Consider the following 23,099-nt stretch of genomic DNA (forward strand, 5'->3'; position numbering starts at 1 on the left):
TGGTTCCCATTCAGTATATGTTGGTGTATGGGTATGGTGTGGGCCGTATGGGATAGTGTGTGGCTAAATGTTGTCCCTCGATATTTGCAGGTGACTCTGGTTAACCCCCCCCCCCCACTATCATGGCTACTGACCCCTGTGAGGAATGCCACGACAAGGGTAGAAGAACGTTACAATGAGGCACATGGGCGAACAAGAAGGATAATCAAAAGAACCTTTGGCCTCCTGAAGGCCTGGTTCAGGTGCCTCCATCTAACAGGTGGATCCCTGTGCTACTCACCCATGAAGGTCTGCCAGATAATAGTGGCATGCTGCATGTTGCACAACCTTGCCTTGAGACGCCATGTGCCTTTTCTGCAGGAGGAGGAGTCTGGAGATGCCCGTGTGGCAGCAGCGGACACTGTGGACAGTGAGGATGAAGAGGCAGAGGATGAGGATGAGGACAACAGAACAGCAGTGATATGACAATACTTCCAATGACCCACAGGTAAGATAGTGTTACTTCACATTTCATTGTCATGGTTTGGAAATTCTTTGGCACTGGCATGCTGTTATTTCCCATTTCTATGCCAACTTACTGCACCCTTTGGCAATTCATGTTACAGATGTTGGTGCCCTACTATAGCTCCTGATGTGATCACTGCAGCCAACTACAAGTCTTTCCTATGTGCACATTTACTGTACAATTGAATTGCAATGTTTGAACCTGGTTAAATGAATTCATACTTTAAAAATGTAACATACTCCATACTTGTATTTTTTCCAAGGGTGTTTATTGAAGTGCTAAGAAGAAGAGGGGCAAGTGCATTGGGATGGGGTGATGATGGAGGAAAGTCCAGGGTATTGTTCCAGTCTATTTGTAGCACAGGTGCATTGTTCAAGGGGACATAGGAAGGGGAGCAATGGAAGTTCAAGGTGGACAGAGTGACTGAGTGGGATACAAGGGTGACAATCAGGAGAGTCTCATTTCCTGGCAGGGGTCTTGGCAATAGTCTCTGGCTTCTCCCTGGATTGCAGGGAATGTTTGCGGGGTGGTTCTGCTTCTGCAGGGCAGTAGGTGCTGGTGGCCTGTGAGTCCTGAGGTGGGGCCTCCTGTCCACTAGCGGCAGCGGAGGTGGAAGGCAGTTCAGATGTCTGGCTAGTGGCAGGAGCCAGCTGTCATGAGACTGCCTCCCTCATAATGTTGGCCATGTCTGCCAGCACCCCTGCAATGGAGACCAGGGTGGTGTTGATGGCCTGCAAGTCCTCCCTGATCCTCTGGTACTGTCCCTTCTGCAGCCGCCTGTTCTCTTGCACATTGTCCAGGATCTGGCCCATCGTGTCCTGGGAATGTTGATAGGCTCCCAGGATCTCGGTGAGTGCCTCCTGGAGAGTCGGTTCCCTGGGCCTGCCCTCCCCCTGGCGCACAGAACTCCTCCCAGTTTCCCCGTTGTCCTGTGCCTCTGTCCCCTGAACCGTGTGCCCACTGCCACTGACCCCAGGTCCCTGATTGTCTTGGGTCTGAGGTGTGCCCTGGGGTCCCTGTAGAGGTGGACACACTGCTGATTGACGTGTCCTGGGGACAGAGGTATGGGTACGCTGGGTGGGTGCTGTGGTGGTGTTTCCAGATGGGGGAGGCTCTGGGGTGGTGTGTGACTGGGCCTGGGTAACTGATTGTCCAGAGGTCCCTGATGGGCCAGGTTGGTCATCCAGATCCAGGCGACCAGAGCGGCTGTCATCATTGTGGGCCTCTTCAGTTGGGGGCCTGGGTAGTGCTAGCACAACTTCTCAGGTCATATTGGCTGGGATACCTGTGGGGATATAAATGATGTGTTATTGTTTCTGTGTGTGACATATTGTGCACCGGTGGGTTGCCCTATTTGGTTGTATTTGCCCTGGCAGCTTTAACTTGTGTAAGTTGGTATGTGGTGGGCTAGCTGATGCTCTCTAGTGTGCATGCTTTGGTGATAGGTGTCCATGCAGGGCTGTGAGTGATGTCCATGCATTGGTAGTGCACGCAGGGCTTGGCATTGGGATGAGTGAGATATGATGGTGGAGTGTGTGGGTAGTGGTAGAGTGATGGGCGTGACGGTGGTGGTATGTGAAGGCATGCAGGTAGAGGGGGTGATAGTAGTAAAGAGTTGATTTACCAGAGTCCAGTCCTTCTCCTACTCCGGCAAGGCCCTAAGGATGCATGACTGCCAAGACTTGCTCCTCCCATGTTGTTAGTTATGGGGGAAGAGGTGGGGGTCCTCCCCCAGTCCTCTGGATAGCGAGCTGGAGTCTTGCTGCTATGGAACGTACCTTGCCCCGTAGGTCATTCCACCTCTTCCTGATGTCATCCCTAGTTCTTGGGTGCTGTCCCACAGTGTTTACCCTGTCCATGATCCTCCGCCATAGCTCCATCTTCCTAGCTATCGATATCTGCTGCACCTGTGCTCCAAATAGCTGAGGCTCTACCCTGATGATTTCCTCTACCATGACCCTTAGCTCCTCCTCTGAGAATCGGGGGTGTCTTTGTGGTTCCATGGTTGTTGTGTGAGGTGTGTAGGAGAGGGTGTGTAGGGTAATGTGTTGGGGTGTGTGATGTGGGGTGCGTGAGTGGTGTATAGGTGTGAGTGGTATGTGGCTCTGGTTTTGTCAGTGGTCTTGCTGTCTCTCTCTGGTGGCAATTATTTGTAATGGTAAAGGGTTGTGGGTAATGTGGGTGGGTGTTTTATATTGGTGTTAGTGTGTGGGTGTGGTGTGTGTATGGGTGTCAGGTGTGTCTTGTTTGAATTGTCCAATGTGGTGTCGTTTTGTTTGTGTGTGTGTGTGTATTTTGAGCGGAGCAGTATGTACCGCCAATGGTTTACCGCGGTTGAATGTCCGCCGTGGTGATTCATGGGTCATAATGTGATGGGCGTTGTTCTGTTGGCGTAACAGTGTGGGTTTGGATACCGCCAGTTTATCACTGACCTTTGATATGGCGGACTTGTGTCTGTGGCTGAATAGTGACGGATTGGTGTGTGTGTGTCATAATATGGTGAACGGATATCCGCTGCGGCAGCGGTATGTTGGCAGCAGTCAGCATGGCGGTACGTGGGATGTACCACCAATGTCAGATGAGGGCCTTTGTCTGTAGGCATTTGCCTGACCGTGCAGGCCAATTAGCAGCACTGCTAGTCCAACACTAAGGGCCTCATTATGAGTGTGGTGGTCCAAGGACCGCCACACTTGTGGTGACGGTGGGACCGTGCACTCCAGGTGGTCCGACCGCCACATTACAACCCGCCTAAAGACCGCCATCCCAGCAAGGAATATCATTCCCGATGTGGTGACGGCAATTGGGGTTGAACTCAGCCAGGGCGTTGACTTTTGGACTGCCATGGAAAGACTGGCAGTAAGCCAGTGCTGGGGGCCACAGAGGGGCCCCTGCACTGCCCATGCTTATGGCATGGGCAGTGCAGGGGCCCCCCTGCCCAACGCCATTGGAATGCATACTGTCTGCTTTTGGGACAGTATGCATTCTGAGGGTGCTACAGTATTGGCCTTGGCTCCCATTATTGTAGAACTGTTCTCGTCAGGCAGCCCATTGGGAACACGTATTACAATGCTTCCGCCGGTCATCCCGGCGGGAACATTGTAATATGCTCAGGGGGTGTCTCTACCATGGCAGTGGCATCCTCCCCGCCAGTTTAGTGGTCCTGTGGTAGGGCCACCAAACTCATAAAAAGGCCCTTAAGTTTCAGAACCCATAATTTGTTCTACTTAATGCACAACACCACTCAATCTGTGGCACAAATTTCAAATTTACTGGCCTAAGTTGCTTCATAAGCTCAAATTAGTTAATCAGAAGACAAATAAACAAGCCTGCATGTCTGTAGAGTTAACACTTGACAGTTTAGAAGGGGGGTGTCCAGTCAAGGTCTAAGAAGACTGACTAAACCATTCCCAGATTTTCAGCACATTCATAGAAGGTAAATGTGCATCACAATGAATTTATATGAAAGACATTTGTATAGTTTCTTGTTATCCGAAGTTGTCCACCAGAATGATTACCACAAGATCTGCCTCCTCCTCCCTGAAGTTGTGCTTCCTCTTGAATGGTTTGACATGAATCTTGAGAGTCTGGCTCCCTACTGTGAAGCTCAAAGGAAGAGGTCAGGGCTTTGGGACTTGCTCCTCTTGAGGAGTATTTGGTTGTTATTGATTGCTGGTGTGCTTGACTGTAGAGATAAACCATCATGGGGCACGCACACAAATCCCTCCACAACACCAGCCCAACCTACCTCAACGAAAGAGTTAACTTCCACACTCCCACACGCAACCTACGATCAGCCGACCTCGCCCTAGCCACAGTCCCCCTCATCCACCGCACCACCACAGGAGGCAGGTCCTTCTCCTACCTTGCCCCCAAAACCTGGAACTCCCTCAACACCGACCTTCGTAAAACCAAGGACCTCCTGGTCTTCAGAAAGACATGGTTGTTCGATCAGTGACACCCCCTACCCCTCCCGTTCCCCCCGCACCTTGAGACCCTCTAAAAACAATTTGGATTGATTGATTGATTGATTGATTGATAGGGCAGCGCAGCAAGAAGACTTGTGGTGCTGCCTTATGCCAATTCTCCATAAATATGGGCCCCAGTACCCCCAACAGCTGCATGACGTGTCTGTTCCTGAGGCTACAGTCAAACACTATTTAATGGTAATGGTTGGGGTTTTTAGTACAATTTTGAAAATGCCACTTTTGGAAAGATTGCATTCTTTCTTCCTTTGGCCCTTATGTGCCTGCAGCATCTCTTGGGTCACATGACTGGCTGTAACTGAGTTAGACTTTGTGAATTTCTCCCAGACAGTCACACAATAGATTGATTAGGCGTGCCTGAATGGGCCATCTTCTGGCAGGATGGGGGCGGAGCTGAGCACAGCCCCACTTGTAACTGAATAGGGAGGATTCTTCTTTCACAAAAAGGACCTATAACCTCCACATTGTCACTGCAGCCAGCTTGGAGCCAGCAATGGGGAGTCAGGACATTCCATGCACTTTAAAGCCTTTGTCTAGAAGCGTGTCCCACCTTCCAGAAGTGGGGCACCAAGGTATAAAATGGGACCTTAGACACCAATTCATCAGTAAACTTCCTGTGGATACTTGCCAGGGTGAAGGACTGCTGTGCTGCTGAAAGGACTGGTATTTTTCTGGACTGCTGACCTGCTGTTGCCTTGCTGAACTGCTGCCTTTCTGCACTGCTGCCCTGTTGCCTGGAGAAGAAGGACTGGACCTGCAACCTGAATCTAGGACCACCAGAGTGACTCCAAAGAGCTAGTTTGCTGGCCTCCTAATCTGAGCCTCCGGGACACAAAAGACTTCCTTCACCTTGGACCCACACCTAAACCCCATCTTTGAGTCCTGGCCCTCCAAGTGATGACCCATCAGTCATTGATCTTTTGAAGTGCGGCTGAAGGTGACCAAATAGCCAAAATACAAAAGTGGGGACTTAAACATGTTTTGACTAAAAACTGCTTTGAGAATCAGAAGGAAACTGGGACCATCCTGCTTACCTGTCCATTCGAGATTCATCGCCGGTCGGATTGACTTCATGGCTTCTCCTGCTATGTTCTTCTCTGCAGCAGATAATCCTCTTAAGTGGTCCATCGCCAAAGGGGTAACCGGCCTCATGGAATCATCTTTGGCTACAGCCCTCTGCCTCATCCCGCTGGAGATTTTCGACTCCCATTTTATAGTCCAAACAGAAATATTCACTGCATCTTCAACCAACGGAAATCCGATGATGATGCTCCCACCTTGGACACATCCTGCAGTCTTGCTGTGCTAAGCTGTACATTCTCAGAACATTTTTCTCAAAAGTTCTTCTAAGCCCGAAGGAAAGTGCTGACCAGGTCCAATCCACTTCTTGTATCCAAACTGCGCTCCATTGCAACTGCCCAGATTTTTCAGCTTGACCCGGTCTCACATGACTAGAAGCCTGCAGTTGGTGCTTTGATCTTTTAGGCACTAGTTTTTACTAAAAACTTCAAAAATTCAGAACTCCAGTTTTACTGATTGTATTGTGGTTGTTTTGTGTCAAATACTTAAAATTTACTCTGTTTTTCTAAACTGGTTTGGGATATTTCTTGTGCTGTGTTTTCACTTTATTACAATTTGGGTGCTGCATAAATACTTTACACATTGCCTCTAAGTTGCGCTTGATTGTTTTTTTGTGCCACGCTAACCAGGGTTAGGCACAGGTTCATTTAGTAACGTTTTGTGGCTCACCCTGCAAGGGACTGTGACTGCTTGACCAGGGCTCACACCCAATCCACCAGCAACCCAATTTCTCACCACACCAGTCCACAGACATTTTTCTTCCACATGCATTCATCACCCACATTCTCGGTTCACCTACTCATCCGTCTGTCCACCAAATTCAGCTTTTGTTAAGACATAAATTCAGAAGCATTCCAGCCTCCCACTCATCCAATTGTCCACCACCTCACACCTCACACCCCAATCCACTTCTCCATCCATTTACTCATGTAGGAATACAGGTATTCACTCTTCTATACATAACATAAGAACATATGTATTTGGAAAAGTGCATTCACCCCTTTGGGTGTCTTGGTGCTGAAATAATAGATGTTTCATGACGACATCAGGACCAAAGTCGACAAAGGCGAGACCGTTGCACTCATCCTCCTAGACCTCTCCGCAGCCTATGACACCGTCTGCCACCACACACTCCGCACATGCCTCCACAACATAGGACTTCGCCACAAAGCCTTAGACTGGCTCACCTCCTTCCTCACTGACCGGACCCAGAGACCTGCGGAGTCCCCCAAGGGTCCTTCCTCAGCCCCACACTCTTCAACATCTATATGATCCCCTTAGCTAACATCCTCCGAGCACACGGAATCACAGTCCTCTCTTATGCAGATGACACACAACTCATCCTCTCCCTCACCCGCAACCCCACCACCGCCAAAACCAACCTACACGCCGCTCTCCTCGACACCGCCAACTGGAAGACCATTAACGACCTCAAGCTCAACTCAAACAAAACCGAGATCATCATCTTCGGCCCCAACAAAACCACATGGGACGACTCCTGGTGACCCACTGCCCTAGGCCACGCACCCTCAATCAATCATACTGAACCATTTTACTTGATCAGCTGTCTATCCACTTACCAATATACACAACCGAGATGTATGCATCAAATAGGCAAGGGTGCGTGCGCTGCTGCTGCAGACTGTGCTGGCCCTGTTATGTGAGATAGGTGGCTTCACTGATACGTAGGGGCAGATTTGTGAAAAGTGGAGCTGCACCTAGTGCAGCGCCCCTTTTCTTGCTCCCCTTAGCACCCCCCCTAACGCCACCTTGTGTGCACCATATTTAAAATACAGTGCACATGGCAGTTGTTAGGGGACTAGTGCCAAAATGTTTGCCCTTAGTGTGCTTTACATGTTCTGTGACAGTAAGACTGCTTCTGCTCCGGTAGTGTCAGGAAAGGAAGTTCCACCGCAGTTACAATGCTATGTCTGTTCCGCAAAGGAGAAAAGCTTGTACTTCTCTCCTTGCTATACCTGTTTCATGAGAAATAGAAGCCTGCACTGCTGAGGCCCAGCTATTCCTGTTGTGTGAGGTATGCTATGATCTACTAGTGTGAAGCTAGGAAACTTGCCAACTGATGCACATGGTATATCTGTTTTGTGAGAAAGGCAAACTTGCATAGCCAGTGTGTAAAGGGCCCTTGTGCAAGGAAGGGAAATGGGCCCCTTAGCTGCTGTTTGAATTGTAAAATACAACAATAATCAGGACTGAAGCTACTTCCCTGCTGCTAATGTCCAGCTGTGCCTGTTTTGTGAGTCATGCTAGCCTTGTCCTTGGTGTGCTGTACCTATTCCATGAGGAATGGAAGCTTGTTTTCTCATGTTTCAGAATCATTAGTCACACCCACTGGTGGTGCCATGGGGTGCATCAGAATGTGGGTTCTGACCATGGGTGTGAGCATAACTTAGTGTGCCCGCCTTCTTTGAAGACCTGCAGGAAGGGTTACTACCACCTTCCTCAGAGAAACATGCTGAATATGTCTGTGTAGTCTGCTATCCTGGAAGGGCCATGAGATGGTAATTGCATAACAGTTTGTTTAAAACTTTCTGTATTCTCTTTCTTTAACATAGCAAATCTGCCTCTGTTTTCATTAAAAAAAATGCTCAAATAGTCTAGACAACTATGTTTATATTTCAAATGGGAAAAATACTACCTTTTGACTATTTGTTGTGATTTTTTAAATCTGACTTGGCAAAAGAATAATGTCAAGACAAATGGTTATGTTTGGATCTTCTTACAATAGCTGAGAAGGTTAATGTACCTGCACCAGGGGATTTCATATAATACTAGATCTCACATTTGTTGTCTAAATAAGATGGTTAGTTGGTTCATGCTTTTGTTACAGATATGTTTGTATAACCTTTTTCCCCAGTTGTGCCCTTACTTTTTTGTTTACCCAAACTCCCCTCATCTGCTGTGCAGGGGATGAAAATGGAAGTGTTGACTTGGACTCTATGGCCCAGATTTAAGAGAGCCTAGCTTCTCCTTGCACCACATTAGCGTCATTTGTTTTTACGCTAATGTGGCCCAACGAGGCCAAAATCGCTGCACCAGATTTAACACCTTGCTCCGATTTATGCCTACACCAGGGATAACATATGAAACGGGGGTGGTCCCCCAATAGGGGACCGAACAAATTTCTTCACACTATTTTTTCAGCATTTTTAATGCCAGATCAGAGCAGGCGTTAAAAGGGGGCACACTACTGGTTACAATCGGCCCCTATGTACTGTTCAGGGTTAGCGCAAAAATGTTGGCACTAAACCTGAACAGTACATCATTAGCGTAAAAAATTATTTCGCTATTGCCCTTTACCCTGTGCCATGGTGCGTCGTATTTTAAATACGGTGCACACATGGTGGCGGTAGGGGCACTAAGAGGCGCAAGGAAAGTGGCGCTGCACTTGGTGCAGCAACACAAATTTCTTAAATCTGCCCCTATGTCTCTCATGTCTTCCTAACCAGACTGGTTCTGTCTATCATTTCTATTGTTTTCTTTCTTCAAGGCATTGCATTGTGGTGTCCTTTCACATGCCAGTGGGTGAAGAATTAGCTCTTGGGTGACAAGGTGCTCCAAAAAGTGAAAACTTGACATGGCACGCAACCTATATGCCATGCCCCCTAATCACTGCATGCAAAATTTCTAAGTCACCCTTTCAGCAGGCTTTACAGCCCCAAGGCAGGTTGCATTATTTTATGTGGATGGACATATCTGCAAGACCAGATAGGCCCCTGCTATGTCTATAGTAAGTGAAAAGGGAAGCCATTTTAAGTACATGTGCTGGACACTGGTCAACACGAGTTCCCCAGCTACATGGTGGATTCACTGAAACTAGGGATGTTTGGTATCAAACATCTTGAATTAACAAACACTCACTTATTCCAGCATTTATTAATACATTCACCCAGAGGGCACCTTAGAGGTGCCCTCTGAAAACCTACCAACTGCCTCCCGGCTGACTGACTAGTTTTAGCCAGCCTGCCACCAACAGACAGGGTTCTGACCCCAAAGAGTGAAGGCCTCTCGGGAGGTCAGGAACAAAGCCTTCTCTGGCAGGGATGTTCCACACCCCTCCCAATAGGATGACCTGCAAATCTGCATTACAAGGCAGGAGGCTTCAAAGGAGCCCACCACGTGTGGTATGCAGATTTGGCTTCCCTAAGAAGGGAGATGCCAACCCCCTGCCCAGGGCCCATTTGGCACCTAGACAGGTGGGAAAATTAGCTATGCAGGAGACATGTTGCACTGCCATGCTCGACACACCTTTAAGGATGACCAGCCTGATGTGAACACAACCTTAGGATTTCCAACATCTTGTGTATGTTGGAATATGGAATTTTGGGACAGCATGATGTCCACTCCCCAAAGGAAGTGGTCATCTAGGGGGTGTAGTCACCCCAGGGGCAAGTAGCCTATTGACTGCTACCCCAAATTCACCTTCACGCCCCCTTAATTGTGTATTTAGGGAACCCCCTAATACCAGGAAATCCGATCTTTGCTGGACACAAAAGAAGGAGTGGGCAAAGAACCCGGCTGACCTGAGAACCGAAGAGCACGACTGACTTGGCGCCGGCCTGCCTGCTGCAGGTCAAAACGATTAAAATGCAATAAGTATATGTTGATATCACTGTAAAAGTGATATAAAGTGACTTTAGTCTTTTAAAAGCAATAAATGTCTCTTTCAAGCACAAAGTACCTGGTTCACGTTCAAAATCTCCGCAAAGACCCTCAGAGGCGGAGATGTGCGGAAAACAATGGGGTGTTCATCGATTTCTCGGGCTGCACACGGCGATGCATCGTTTAGTTTTCACGCAGGGATGGCTGTGCGCCGATTTCCGACGCTCAGTCGTGGATCTTTTCGGGTTGCGGGGTTTTCAGACGCCCCAGGGACGATGCGTGGATTTCTGGCGCTGACAGGACGAAGTCACAGGGTCTGCGTCGATCCGGTGGGCGTTGCGTGGAAATTTCTATCGCAAGGCAGGCGCATCGTCGATTCCTCTCTGGAAGTCGGGCTGCGTCGTTCTGGCTTGGCTGTGCATCGATCCAGTGGGCCGTGCATCAGATTTCCGATCACTACGCTGGCGCTGTGTCGAACTTCTCGTTGTGAAGTCAGGCTGCGTCGTTCCGCTTCGGCGTGCAGTGAATTTTTCACCGCGATGCAGGCTGTGCGTCGTTTCTGGCAGGCTGTGCATTGATTTTCGCCACACAAGGAGTCCTTTTTGCAGAGATGAAGTCTTTTTAGTCCTGAGACTTCAGGTAACGGGAGGCAACCTCTATCCAAGCCCTTGGAGAGCACTTCTCACCACAGCCAGAGAGCAGCAAGGCAGCAGGGCAACAGCAAGGCAGCAGTCCTTCACAGAAAGCAGTCAGGTGAGTCCTTTGGGCAGCCAGGCAGGATGCAGGTTCTGGTTCAGGTTCTCTTCTCCAGGAAGTTTCTTATCAGATAGAGTGGCTACCTTAGAAGTCTCTGGGTTGGTAGGGGCAAAGGCCCTGTTTAAATACCCAAATGTGCCTTTGAAGTGGGAGGGACATCAAAGAGTGGCTTAGAAGTGCACAAGGTCCCCTTTCAGTTCCATCCTGTCTGCCAGGGTCCCAGTAGGGAGTGTGGCAGTCATAGTCATTTGTGTGAGGGCAGGCTACAGTCCTTTGACATGTATGTGTCAGGCCCTCCACCCTCCCAGCCCAGGAAGACCCATTTAAAATGCAGATGTATGCAAGTGAGGCTGAGTATCCTGTGTTTGGGGTGTGTCTGAGTGAATGCATAAGGGAGCTGCCGACTAAACCTAGCCAGACGTGGATTGGAAGGCACAGAAGGATTTAAGTGCAGAGAAATGCTCACTTTCTAAAAGTGCCATTTCTGAAATAGTAATATTAAATCCAACTTCACCATTAAGCAGGATTTTGTATAACCATTCTGGCCATACTAAATATGACCTGGCTACTCCTTTCAGATCAGGATCTACCACTCAAACAGTATATGAGGGTAGCCTCAAGGGCTATCCTATGAAAGGAGCAGGCCTCTCAGCAGTGTAAAATTGGATTTATGAGTTTTACACTACCAGGACCTATAGAACACACATATTCATGTGCTGCCTTTTACCTACATAACACCCTGCCATATGGGCTACCTAAAGCCTATCTTAGGGGTGACTTACATGTAGAAAAAGGGGAGTTTAAGGCTTGGCAGGTACTTTTAAATGGCAAGCCGAAGTGGCAGTGAAAGTGCACACACAGGCACTGCAGAGGCAGGTCTGAGACATGGTTAAGAAGCATTTAATTTACAGGCCCTGTGCACATGTAGTGCACTTGACTAGGGACTTACAAGTGAATTAAATAAGCCAATATATATACAAATAGAACTTCAAGGTGCACAGATGTTGTTAAAGAATAGAAAATCTATACTTCCTCCATATGCACTTACCTTTCTAAATGTTGTCCCCCGATTAGTGTAGCTCAATATGTCTAGCTTCGATATTCAGTGGTACATTTACCTAATGTACACCCTGGCACAGAAGGACTTGGGATACTGGAGACTAATAATGGGGGCACTCAGATGTCCATTTACTACACTCTTTAGTCACAATGCTCTTTTCTGGAGAACAACATGACCTGACATAACAGAAAATGAAGAATGATCCAGAGGCTGAGGTGGAACTCTGATATCATGTCCACAGTCACTATAGGAGAGGGGCTAAGCAAGCTGCCCTTTCAAACTTAAAAAAATACCACAGTTATAGGTATATGGTGCCTTGCATAAGAACCCATTGTGCAGTGCTTAATTTGTAAAATAATACATGCAGGTGCTCAACATTTTTGTAAATAGGTCACCAACCATTTTCGTTCACCATTGGCACCACCACTTGCATCATTAGTGTGGTTGGTTTCCCTTCGTTTCAGGCCGGAATTTGAATATTTATGCTGAAACTTGGGGCCATATGTACTAAAGCATTTTCCCATAGACACAGAATGGGTAAAATCCTTTGGTACATCTGGCCCTAAATATCCATGAAATTTAATGGAAATATGGGTGTGTCACTGCATGCAACCCTTTGCTGACAATAAAATTATTATTGTCAGAAATTGGGTTATTTGGTTGGAAGTGACCCCGTACCAATTTACTAATCACAATTTGGTGAGGTGACAACACTGTTGTTTAGAGAATCTTAGTTCAACCCCTGGTAGCTATGGCGCAAGCTGCAGTCAATTCCCAGGAAAATGTGCAATAAGTTCAACCTGTAGTGACAATTTCAGAGTAAAGAAAACAACACAAAATAATTTCCGAATCAATTTAGGAAAAATAGAGAACATTGGCCCTCATTACAACCTCGGCGGTCTGCAGTGCAGACCGCCGAGGTTGCGGGAGCCAGTATACCGCCAGCACTGGTACTGGTACGGCTGGCTCCCTTTTTGGACTTTTCCGCTGGCTAGGCAGACGGTAACAGAGTTACCGTCCGCTGGCCCAGCGGAAAAGTCACATCAACATTGCTGCTGGCTCGTAATTGAGCCGGCGACAATGCTGATGTGCAGTGGGTGCAGTAGCACCCCTCGCGCATTTCACTGCCCGAAATTCGGGCAGTGAAATGCGCAACAGGGCTATGCCTGGGAGCCCCTGCACTGCCCATGCCAAGTGCATGGGCAGTGCAGGGGCCCCCAGGGCCCCCCTGACTCCCCTTACCGCCAGCCTTTCCATGGCGGTGTCTACCGCCATGGACAGGCTGGCGGTGAGGGGAGTCATAATCCCCAGCGCTGCAAGCTAAAGTGGCGGGATACCGCCGGCCCGGCAGTGCGACCGCGGCGGTACCGCCGCGGTCGAAATACGCCGGGAGGCACCACCAGCCTGTTGGCGGTGCTCCCGTCATTTTGGCCCTGGGTCAAAATGACCACCATTGTGTTGAGCAAAAAGACACCAAAATCATAAAAATTCCCTTGAAGGAACCGGAAACATGAATTTCTAAGTTTATAAGGAAAAAAGTGTCTATAAAAAGTAAAGGGTTGTTGAAAGACAGCTGGGGTTGAAAGGGATCTAGGCATAATGTAAGGCCTCCCTGTCAATGATTTTACCTTTTGAAGTAGTCTCAGTCTGAGTTTGTTCCTTTAGAATTCACACTTTTTTCACACCTTTTTGGTTCTCAAAATCCTTTAGCGGGTCAAAGCTGGATGTTATAGCCAGACAGAGTTCCACTACGTCAGATACCTCCACCACAAGGTTGCACTAAACCTATTTGCAGCATGGCAAAACATCTCAGAACTTGTTGCACCTGGTTTTCTTGAAAGCTTTATTTGGGACCGTTCACAGCAAACCTCATTACCTTTTCCTGCTTCTCTAGACGTAGAAGAATTACATAGTCACACTTCTCTCCATCTACTGGAAACATTATTTCTGGTTACTCCTTTAGCCCCTAGGTCCTCATGGCAGGGTCTAGATATCTTGCACTATCCATTCCTCTGTGGTCAGCTGGGCCCTTTGGAGTGAGGTGTCCTTCTACAAAACAAACAACGTCCAAAGCTGAATTTTCTTTTTGAAAAAAACTTAACAATGCTCCCATGGGTGTATTCTCCTATGACAAAGAGGATACTGAGCAATTTTCAGTGCCCCTCACTACCAGGTTTTTTCTGGAGGTGACAGGCATTGAAATTAGGCTCTATGTTCACCCACCTAAATTTAGTGGCAAACTTACAGCTAAACCTCCAATGGCCCTCACTCCATTGGACTGTCGGTGGTCTTTGACCACAGTGGAGCTGGAGTAGTGTCTGCTGTTGCCAGTCCTATCTCTGCCCAATTTCTAAATTGGGCAGACGGACCATAGTGTTGGTGGTGTCTGATATTCTGAATGCAACATGTACTTCCAACAGCATCAGCAGCTTGTTAGTTTATTCCCGTCTGTTCTACTACAGCTTCATCACAGTATTCCAATGAACACCTAGAATGCATGCAAGCATTCTGTATTTCTGATAAAGGTGTGGCACATATGAAGCTATCTTGATGGAATCAAAGCTGTAAAACCTAAAGAATATTCTTTAAAAAATTAACAAAATGAGGGGGTTTGTCTTGTTATAAAAATTATGGTAAGTGTAATGGAAAACTGAAATGAGGACACATTCTCTATGAGTATCAAATATCTTTCTTATCCATGTCAGTAAAACACTCTGACATGCAGGCTGAAGCCTTCTTCTCTGTTTAGCTGATTGTATGGCTGTATCAGGTAGGAGCAGGCAGCGGGCTAAAAAACGTTAACTGTATGGAGTCCACTCCTCATTTTCAGAAATAACATTCTAACTACAAAGACTACAAAGAAAACAGTTTTCTGCAGGTCTTGGATCAATACATGCAGGATCTGAATCACTGTTCATACTTGCACTATCTATTATTCCAATGGGGGTGTGTGCCTAATCCAATTTCATTTGTATTGAAGGAGCAATGTGCCATTTTACACCTTTATTGGCACTTCATCTTTGAACAAAATGACCATACCACCCATGTTAGGCTTGATGACTATGGGCCTGATTTAGAGTTTGGTGGAGGGGTTACCCGGTCACAAAGGTGACAGATATTCAGGCTGCCGAACTATAAATACCATTTTAACCTATTGGACTTATATTTAGGCGGGCAGGATATCAGTCACAGTTGTGACGAAGTAACCGCTCCGCCAGACTCTAAAACAGGCACTATGCCTTTGCCCAATCAAGAACTGCTGCCACCTTTAATCCAGCCATAGCTTCCAATGGATTGGTGTACGAAGAAGCATTTGCAACATCTTCATCAGACAGGGTTAGTGCAGTGAGACTGTTCCTAAGCAAACTGCCTCCCTTTTCCAGTCTTTGTCCAAGGCAAGATTGTGCAAATCATTTTTCTGTTTGGTGTGTTGCTTACCCAAAGGAGCGTCTCAGATCACACTGGAACTGGCTACCCAACCACTGATCAAGATCCTTTTGTGAGTAAGCTGCATCTACTATAAGATATTTTTTATGTGCCCTCTTGCTTTGCCTGAGAAAATTAATTGACGTTTCAGAAACTAAACAATTCTTTGCTACCCTGATGTGAATTTGTTGAATAAGCTTATCCTTCCACAAAATATTCTGAGCTGCTAAAGTACTGGAGGAGGTCACTAATTTAACTGCTAATACACAGGCACTAAGAACTAATCAGTTGTTGAATCAACAGACTGTTACCTTACAGAACAGCTCTGTCTTTTGCTGCTGAGGGTGGAGTATGTGCTGTCGTCAGGAAAGAGTGTTGTACTTACATCATTGATATTTCTATATAGATTCACAAATTAAATGAAATTATACAGGAAGGGGTTCCAGACCTGAATACGACTGATGATGGATTTGAGTGGTCGGGCCTCTGGTCATGGTGAACAGAGTATCCATTGGGTTTCAGCTTTTGAACCAGCTGCTACATCAGTTGTTTTATTAAGTCTCTTTCCCATAGCAGCTTCACATTGACTCCTTGTTATCTTTTCTTGTGTATTGTAGTTACTATGGGGATAATTTTGACCCGGGCGGTACGGGACTGCCAGGGCTAAAATGACAGAAGCACCGCCAACAGGCTGGCGGTGCTTCCAGGCATATTACGACCGCCGCGGTCGCACCGCCGGGGCCGGCGGAATTCCGCCACTTTTGCCCCGGCGGTGATAATCCGCCTGGGCAGCGCTGCCCAGGGGATTACGAGTCCCCGACCGCCAGCCTTTTTCTGGTGGTTTGCACTGCCAGGAAAAGGCTGGCGGAACGGGGAGTCGTGGGGCCCCATGCAGCTTTTCTCTGTCTGCTATGCTATGCAGACAGTGAAAAGCGCGACAGGTGCAACTGCACCCGTCGCACGGCAGCAACACCGCCGGCTCCATTCGGAGCCGGCTCCTATGTTGCGGCCGTGATCCCCGCTGGGCCGGCGGGCGGAAACCAGGTTTCCGCCCGCCTGCCCAGCGGGGATCTCCAAATGGCCGCGGCGGGGGTGTGACCGAATTGGCGGCCGCATGCCGGTCAGATCTTGGCGGGCGGCAGACATACCCGTGCTGTTGTCACTTTTTATAATAATTAAGACAAAATTATCAGACTCTTAGCTGACAGTTTCATGCTGGTGATTTCATAAGAAGCTTTGAACCACTTAGCCTTTTGTGTTAGGTTGGTCCGCACCTCTAGTGTTTGACTGCCCAACTACACTCCATGTACGTTTACCTCTCCGTTCTGATTCCTACATTTCTTTTCTGGAGCCACTTTACTCATTTGTCTCCCTTTATTGAGTTATTTGGGCATTCTGGGTGCCTCTGAGTCTATGATTTGGTCTTGATGGTGATCCCCTAATCCTGGTGGAATCGAAGTGTTGTGGATAATAGGGCGAATAGCAGAAGAAATGAAGTAATGCTACCTGTACGTGATCATTATTGAACATAATTGCTGTTTGTGTGTGCCATCCTTCCCCTGCTTTCTATGCGCAACCACTGAATCACGGAGCACTCATGCCTTACTGTTGCATTTTATTATACCTTACTGCATTTATTATTGCCATGAATCCCATGATTTCTTGATAAAGAAGTATTTTGATTTGTAATATTTATATCAGAGAGTTATCTTTTTTATTAATATTTGATTTTGATTCCAAATGACTCGTTGTGTTTTTCTGGAAATATGAGTGTTATGTCTGTGTAAATAATCGGTGTGATAGAGCATTTGAGTCTGTACTTGGGATGATGACTGTACTTGAGGAGAGGATGGCTGTACTGCTGGCCTAGGCTGTCCTTGTTCTTGATCTATCATCTTTCCACCTTTAACATACCATGACAGTACCCTAGTTATTAAATGGGTAGTAGCTTAAATTGAGTTTTATCTGCTTTAGTATCATTATTGCTACTTGTTATTCTTGCTTCTACTTCGGGTGCATTTAAAGTTGAATGATGTCACTCCCTCTATTAACATCATGCTCAAGACTTAAATGATGCTATTTCATTTGAAGCCTCAGGGACAAAGGCCTTGTTGGGGCATGACCTGTGGTGTCATGATGGAGTAGGTCAAGTATCTTATGTCACTTCTGCCTCCCCTGCCACATTGGATCAAAACTATTATGCTGACAATAAAATCATTTTATGCAAATAAATAAAGACACAAGTGCACCCTTGAACTGCTGAGAAGTTGGATTTATTTATTATTGACCAGACACAAACACAATCATAGAGGAAATGAGGAAACTGATCATTGACTTGTTCCATTACTGGAAAAAACACACAGTGAAATGGAATCCTTAATTCATAAACAGATACAAAAATTACCTCTGTTACTTTTATCATCTGGGTAGGTGGATTAGAAATCCGTGATTATGGATTTTGGTTTATATTTGAAAGACACACACAGATATTTTCCTTAGACCAGCTAAGATGCAATTCTATTAGAAAACAAATGAAGAGGAATCTAAAGTTCAGCACAGGCAGCAGAGCTGCTCATAATGTATCTCCATTCAGAGGTGCAAATAGCAGTGATACGATAAGTACAATGGCACCAGGGGCTAGGGCCGTGAGGGGAACTCTCCTCCACAATTATGAATGAATGTTATCACATAAAAAGGGGGAAATGTGGCCCATTGTCAATACTTCCGTTTGGCCCTGAGGCTCCCTTGCTATGCCACTGAGTCATTGAATGGATAAATACTGCAACATGTCAATGAAATGAAGGACTCTTGTACAAGCAGTTTGCTCATTGGTTCCCAGTGGGAGAAATGTGCATATCAGAAAAACTAAATCAGCACAATTTAGCCCATGTGTTTTCCATTAGTCAAAGGAATATGTGCAGAGAGTAAATCTGTCTTGATTACTGAGTTTTAAATGTCAGGATGCATGTTGTCCAATCATAAAATACAGACAGTTATGGTGTCTTGTCCAAAACTTTTTGGGGGGATTTAAGTATTTTTGGCAAATATGAATTGTTCAGTCTGTGATAAAAACAATGGCAGCAATTCAGTGGGTCATAACCTGCCACACATTGGTTTGTGCCCTACAGTTTTCTCAGTGGCATCAGTAAAACATTTTTTGCCTTGTTCATTCTGAACTGATTTGGTTCACAGCTCTGCAACCATTTTTTCTACTTATTGGGTCATATTCACAAATGTGAATTCAGCCACATGTTTACACACAAATTTAATTCATTTGCAAATGGCAGGGATTCACAAAGTGATAGTTGGCAGGCATAGACCATTTTAAGGGTCGGAGATCTCTCTAACACAGGGGAGGGTTAATTAGCCATCATTGGAGGCTGCCACCAATCAAAAGTGGTGGGGTGGGGAGGTGGAGGGAGTGGTGGATGTCATGGGGGTGATGGGTGGGTTTGTAAAAATAAAAATATAAAAACGTATCTGCCGCTCCCGGTTCCGCTGCTGACTGCCTTGGTGCTTCTCTCCACCCGGCAGTCACTAGGGCACAAAAGCACAGGCTCCCAATCCAGACGCTTCTCTCATGCTATACCAAGCATGAGAGCAGCACCGGGATTGCTCTGAGAGGGCTGGTTTGATGCTCGCTGAGGCACAGTGAGCCTGTGCCATTTCTCCACCGACCTGCGCAACCCATCTGGGTTGGAGAAATATGGGTGCATGTTGGTTTGGGTGTCTTAAGACAGCCGGCCAAACCGCCTTGTGCACTTTACAGTGCCCACCACTTCTTCTTCCTGCCATAGCCCCGCCCCACCCCATCCTGGATTCCATGGCTGTCAGAGAGCGAGTGATAAATAAAAACATTGTTTTATATCATTTTGTTTTTCACTGCCTGACTCTGAGCAGGGTGGCGACACTCCATTGCTATTACAGAGGAGCCACCCGTTAGCCTTGGAAGTAAGTGGAATATGGAAATCCTATTCTTACCCTTCCTAGCCTGTAAATAGAAGGAGATGTACAGCAGCTACATAGAAAGGTCAATGGATCACCTGAAGATTTGCTGGTATTGTATGGGGGACAAAAATTCTATGCATTTTCGCAGAGGTTTCTATTGCCCCCGTGTTTAGCTTCTGCTATGGAGAGCTACACAAAGCAAGAATGGGATTTTTCTGGGAATGTCACACTACTCTCCAAAGAATACACATGAAAAGCTGCACCTGCAGCAGTTTCCCATGCTCCATGCATATTCGTGGAAATGTTTGAGAATTCCAGAAGGTTGGAATTCTACACCTGCATGTAGGTGTAAATCTGCCAGTTCAGCTTTACAACTTTCTTTTCAAATGGGGTCTAAAGCCTACACGATTGAAATTGGAAAATGTATAATATGACCCCCACACTTATTAGAATGAAAACCAAAGAGAGGGTCATGCTTTCTCACAAACTCACATTCTTGGTTACAATATATGGTTGAAATTAACATATTTAGCAAGTCACCTAGGGCCTCATTTACAAGGCCTTTGTGCCACCCTTGCATCATTTCTGTTAGACGCAGTGGTGTCGCTAGCAGTGCTCTGCACTGCTCCATATTTACAAACTGATGCATTTGGCACAATGCGTCAGTTTGTAAATTCGTCAGTCACATTCTACCTGCGCCAGTTATAATATATGCAGAGGTAGGTGTTCCCACGGGAAAAGTCCCGCAGAACTGATGCCGTGAAATTTACATTTTCTATGCATCATTCTGCACCTTCCATGCATCAGAGTTGTACCGCCTGCATGGAGCAGGCGTAAAATCGACGCAGGGCTTTTTTCTATTGGGCCTCCTCGCATTGCTGGAGTAGCATAATTTTTTACGCTAGTCCAGCAATGCGTGAGTTTAACTACAACAGATGCAAAAATATGTGGCATGTAGCTGTGTAGTGTGAATACAGCGCATCCATGGCATCAGTAGGGGATCGTGGGGCAGCACAAGAAATCTGACTCATCAGGCCGATGCGTCAGAGTCTTGAAAATGAGGTCCTAAGTGACTTATCACATTGTGAGATCAGCTAAAGCCCTTGGGAGAGAAGTTTGTATTTAGAGTAGTAGTAACACCTAGAATATGGATTTCACTAATTTCCAGTAGAACAAAAAACAAGTGGAGCTGTAACCAGCATTTGAGGTAGTTTGATGTATACTAGTTTTCAGACAGAGATCTTGTCAGCAGAGGTGCTTAAGGGATATTTAAAGTGGGGCATTATCTTATGTTCTGTACACGACAGATATTGCTGTTGCCAAGTCACAAAGTGGCCAGATTAAGTTCTTTGCAGCGTTTCTGATTGGAGCAGACATAACCTGATGCAGCAGTAAACCTCCATTAGATAGAAGGGCACAGCAATGGCTGAAGCATTGCCACATGCAGATGCCAGTGAATCACTGGTGCTCAGCACCGGAAAAGAGCAGTGAGCTGGAGATGCACTGGACATGAACACTGGCCAATCACAGTACAACCCTGGCTCAGGTTATAAAGCACAGAGTCATTCATTGGTGCCTCAGTGACATTCATTAAGTCTTCAGAGCATGGACCTGGCTCGCAGACTCGAGCGAACAGTATTATTGCTATGTATAATGGCAATCAGTAACCGAGACCAAATGTGGCATTAGTTGAAATTCTGGTAAAGAGTCAAAGTTCATTGCTACACTACTGGAAGACCCTATTTTGTGGCACAGAATATGCATTGGGTCACAGGAAGACTACCTTCTAGATAAGTATGTTTTTTGAGGTATCATGTGGGAAAATGGAAGCCATAAAATGATCCTTCTCATATTTCTCAGTTTTAGTGAAAGTACAATTACCTAAAAAAAATTGAAAATCAATGTTGAGACATGGCACCTAAGAAGAAAAAAATGTGGCTCAAACTAACGTGTCCCAAAGGCCTGGGACTGCACATCGATGTAAATATCTGTGCCAGGCTCGCAATGGTATGTTCTGGTACTGACATTGTGACCTCTTTGCACATGAATTTCACACCAATGTTTTTGCATGGCAGTGCTTTTACCAGCATGCACAACACTGTGTTTTTCTTCATAGAGAATGACTCAGCCTCACCTTTCTTCACTGTGAAGGTGGTGGGCTCATCTCCCTCATATTTGAACCCAATCAGCTTAAAGGATGTCCCCACCTTGACTGATGACAAATTGCTGAATTGAAAGCTATGGGAGACATATTGGCAGAAGTAGCGGTGAACTGCTGCCTGACATCTGTGTTGTTTGTGTACAAATACTGATCTATCTCACTGTTCTTTTCACTTTCATTCTTTTTCTTGTCCCACAGAATCTTGGCAGTCACAAAGGTGTTCCCAGGGTGCAGAGGATATGCATGGTAGATGTTATCATTGAAACCTTGATCCCAGTAATCTTTCGAATTTTCACCAGGCCTGGCTACAGTGCAACTTCCACCTCTAATTGAAATCTCGCACAGAAACCATGCTCCACTCTGGACTCTGTTTGAGGTTATGATACCATCCATGTTTTTATACTTCAGATTTGTCTCTTGAGTCAGAGCCTTCTCTTCACCCAAGTGATTGCAATGCTGATAAACTGTGATCTTAGGATTGCTCAGATCTTCAGAGAAGAATATTTCTTATTTATATCAGTACAAGAATATTCTCCCTCCTCCAGCGGAATGCACTGCCCCTGATAGTTTGATTGCTCGTAAATTAGCCATGGCTGCCCCACAACTTTCACATAGGAGATGCCATTTTCAAAGTTCTCAGCCAAATATGGAACATCTGCGGCAAATGTCCTTTGAAGTCCCTGTAAGTTGGGATGCTCATAGACAGTGATGTTGTTCATGGTTGTCATTTGTGGTCTTTTAAATGTATTTTTTGTACATTAGTTGTAACTGTAATACAAAACAACAGCTACTCATAGGTTGAATAAGATGGAAGGTTTGGTGAAAATTAACAGCATTGGTTGGTACATTTCCTTGACTTTGATAAGGAAATTATATTTCAAACTAAGGGCCACTTTTACAAAAAATGATGCACTGCTGCTGCAGCGAAGCGTTGCATCTAAATTTTTTATGCTGTGTAACGACAGATACTAATGCCATGCTTGCGCTGAATTTACAAAATGGCATGCTATAACGTTAGGATCGGAGAAGTGGAAATAAAAAATGACACTAGCCTGTGTGCTACGTTGTAAATGAAATGACGCTAGTGCTGCAAAAGTGATGTTAGCCCGATTAAGGGCACGTAATCAGACGCTAGTCAGCCTAGCATCATTTTTGCAACTAAAAGCATCAGAAAAATAGCCGCAAACTGCTGCTTTGCAAAAAAAAAACAGCAGACACTGCAGAAGCAGAAATGGAGAAGCCAGGGGACCAGAGACCCCAAGACAACCCCAACAACCCTAGTACCAGCCAGCATGTCCAGACAGACTTACTGGAGAAGGGGAAGAGAAAGTGCAGGTTCAGTGAGGGGGAGAACAACATCTTAATCAGTGAGGAGACGGAGCATCAACAACAGTTCTTTGTCACCTCCAAATTGCCGTTAGGGAAGAAAGAGGCAATACAGCAGTTTTTTGTGGACGAAGTAAACAGTGTGACACAGGTGAAGAGGACAGTCATTGACTGTAAGAAGCTCCGGCATGATTGCAAGCGCAGAACAAAGGAGAAACTGGCGGGCAACTGCAA

The 23,099-nt window shown here is 46.2% G+C and overlaps 1 pseudogene; it reads right to left on the reverse strand.

The window, feature by feature from the left end:
* Positions 1-21,276: 21,276 nt before the first annotated feature.
* LOC138246820 (epidermal differentiation-specific protein-like) lies at positions 21,277-22,258 on the reverse strand (annotated as a pseudogene).
* Between the last annotated feature and the right edge of the window lie 841 nt (positions 22,259-23,099).

This window comes from Pleurodeles waltl, chromosome 7 (assembly GCF_031143425.1).
Source record: "Pleurodeles waltl isolate 20211129_DDA chromosome 7, aPleWal1.hap1.20221129, whole genome shotgun sequence".
NCBI classification, from domain to species: domain Eukaryota; kingdom Metazoa; phylum Chordata; class Amphibia; order Caudata; family Salamandridae; genus Pleurodeles; species Pleurodeles waltl.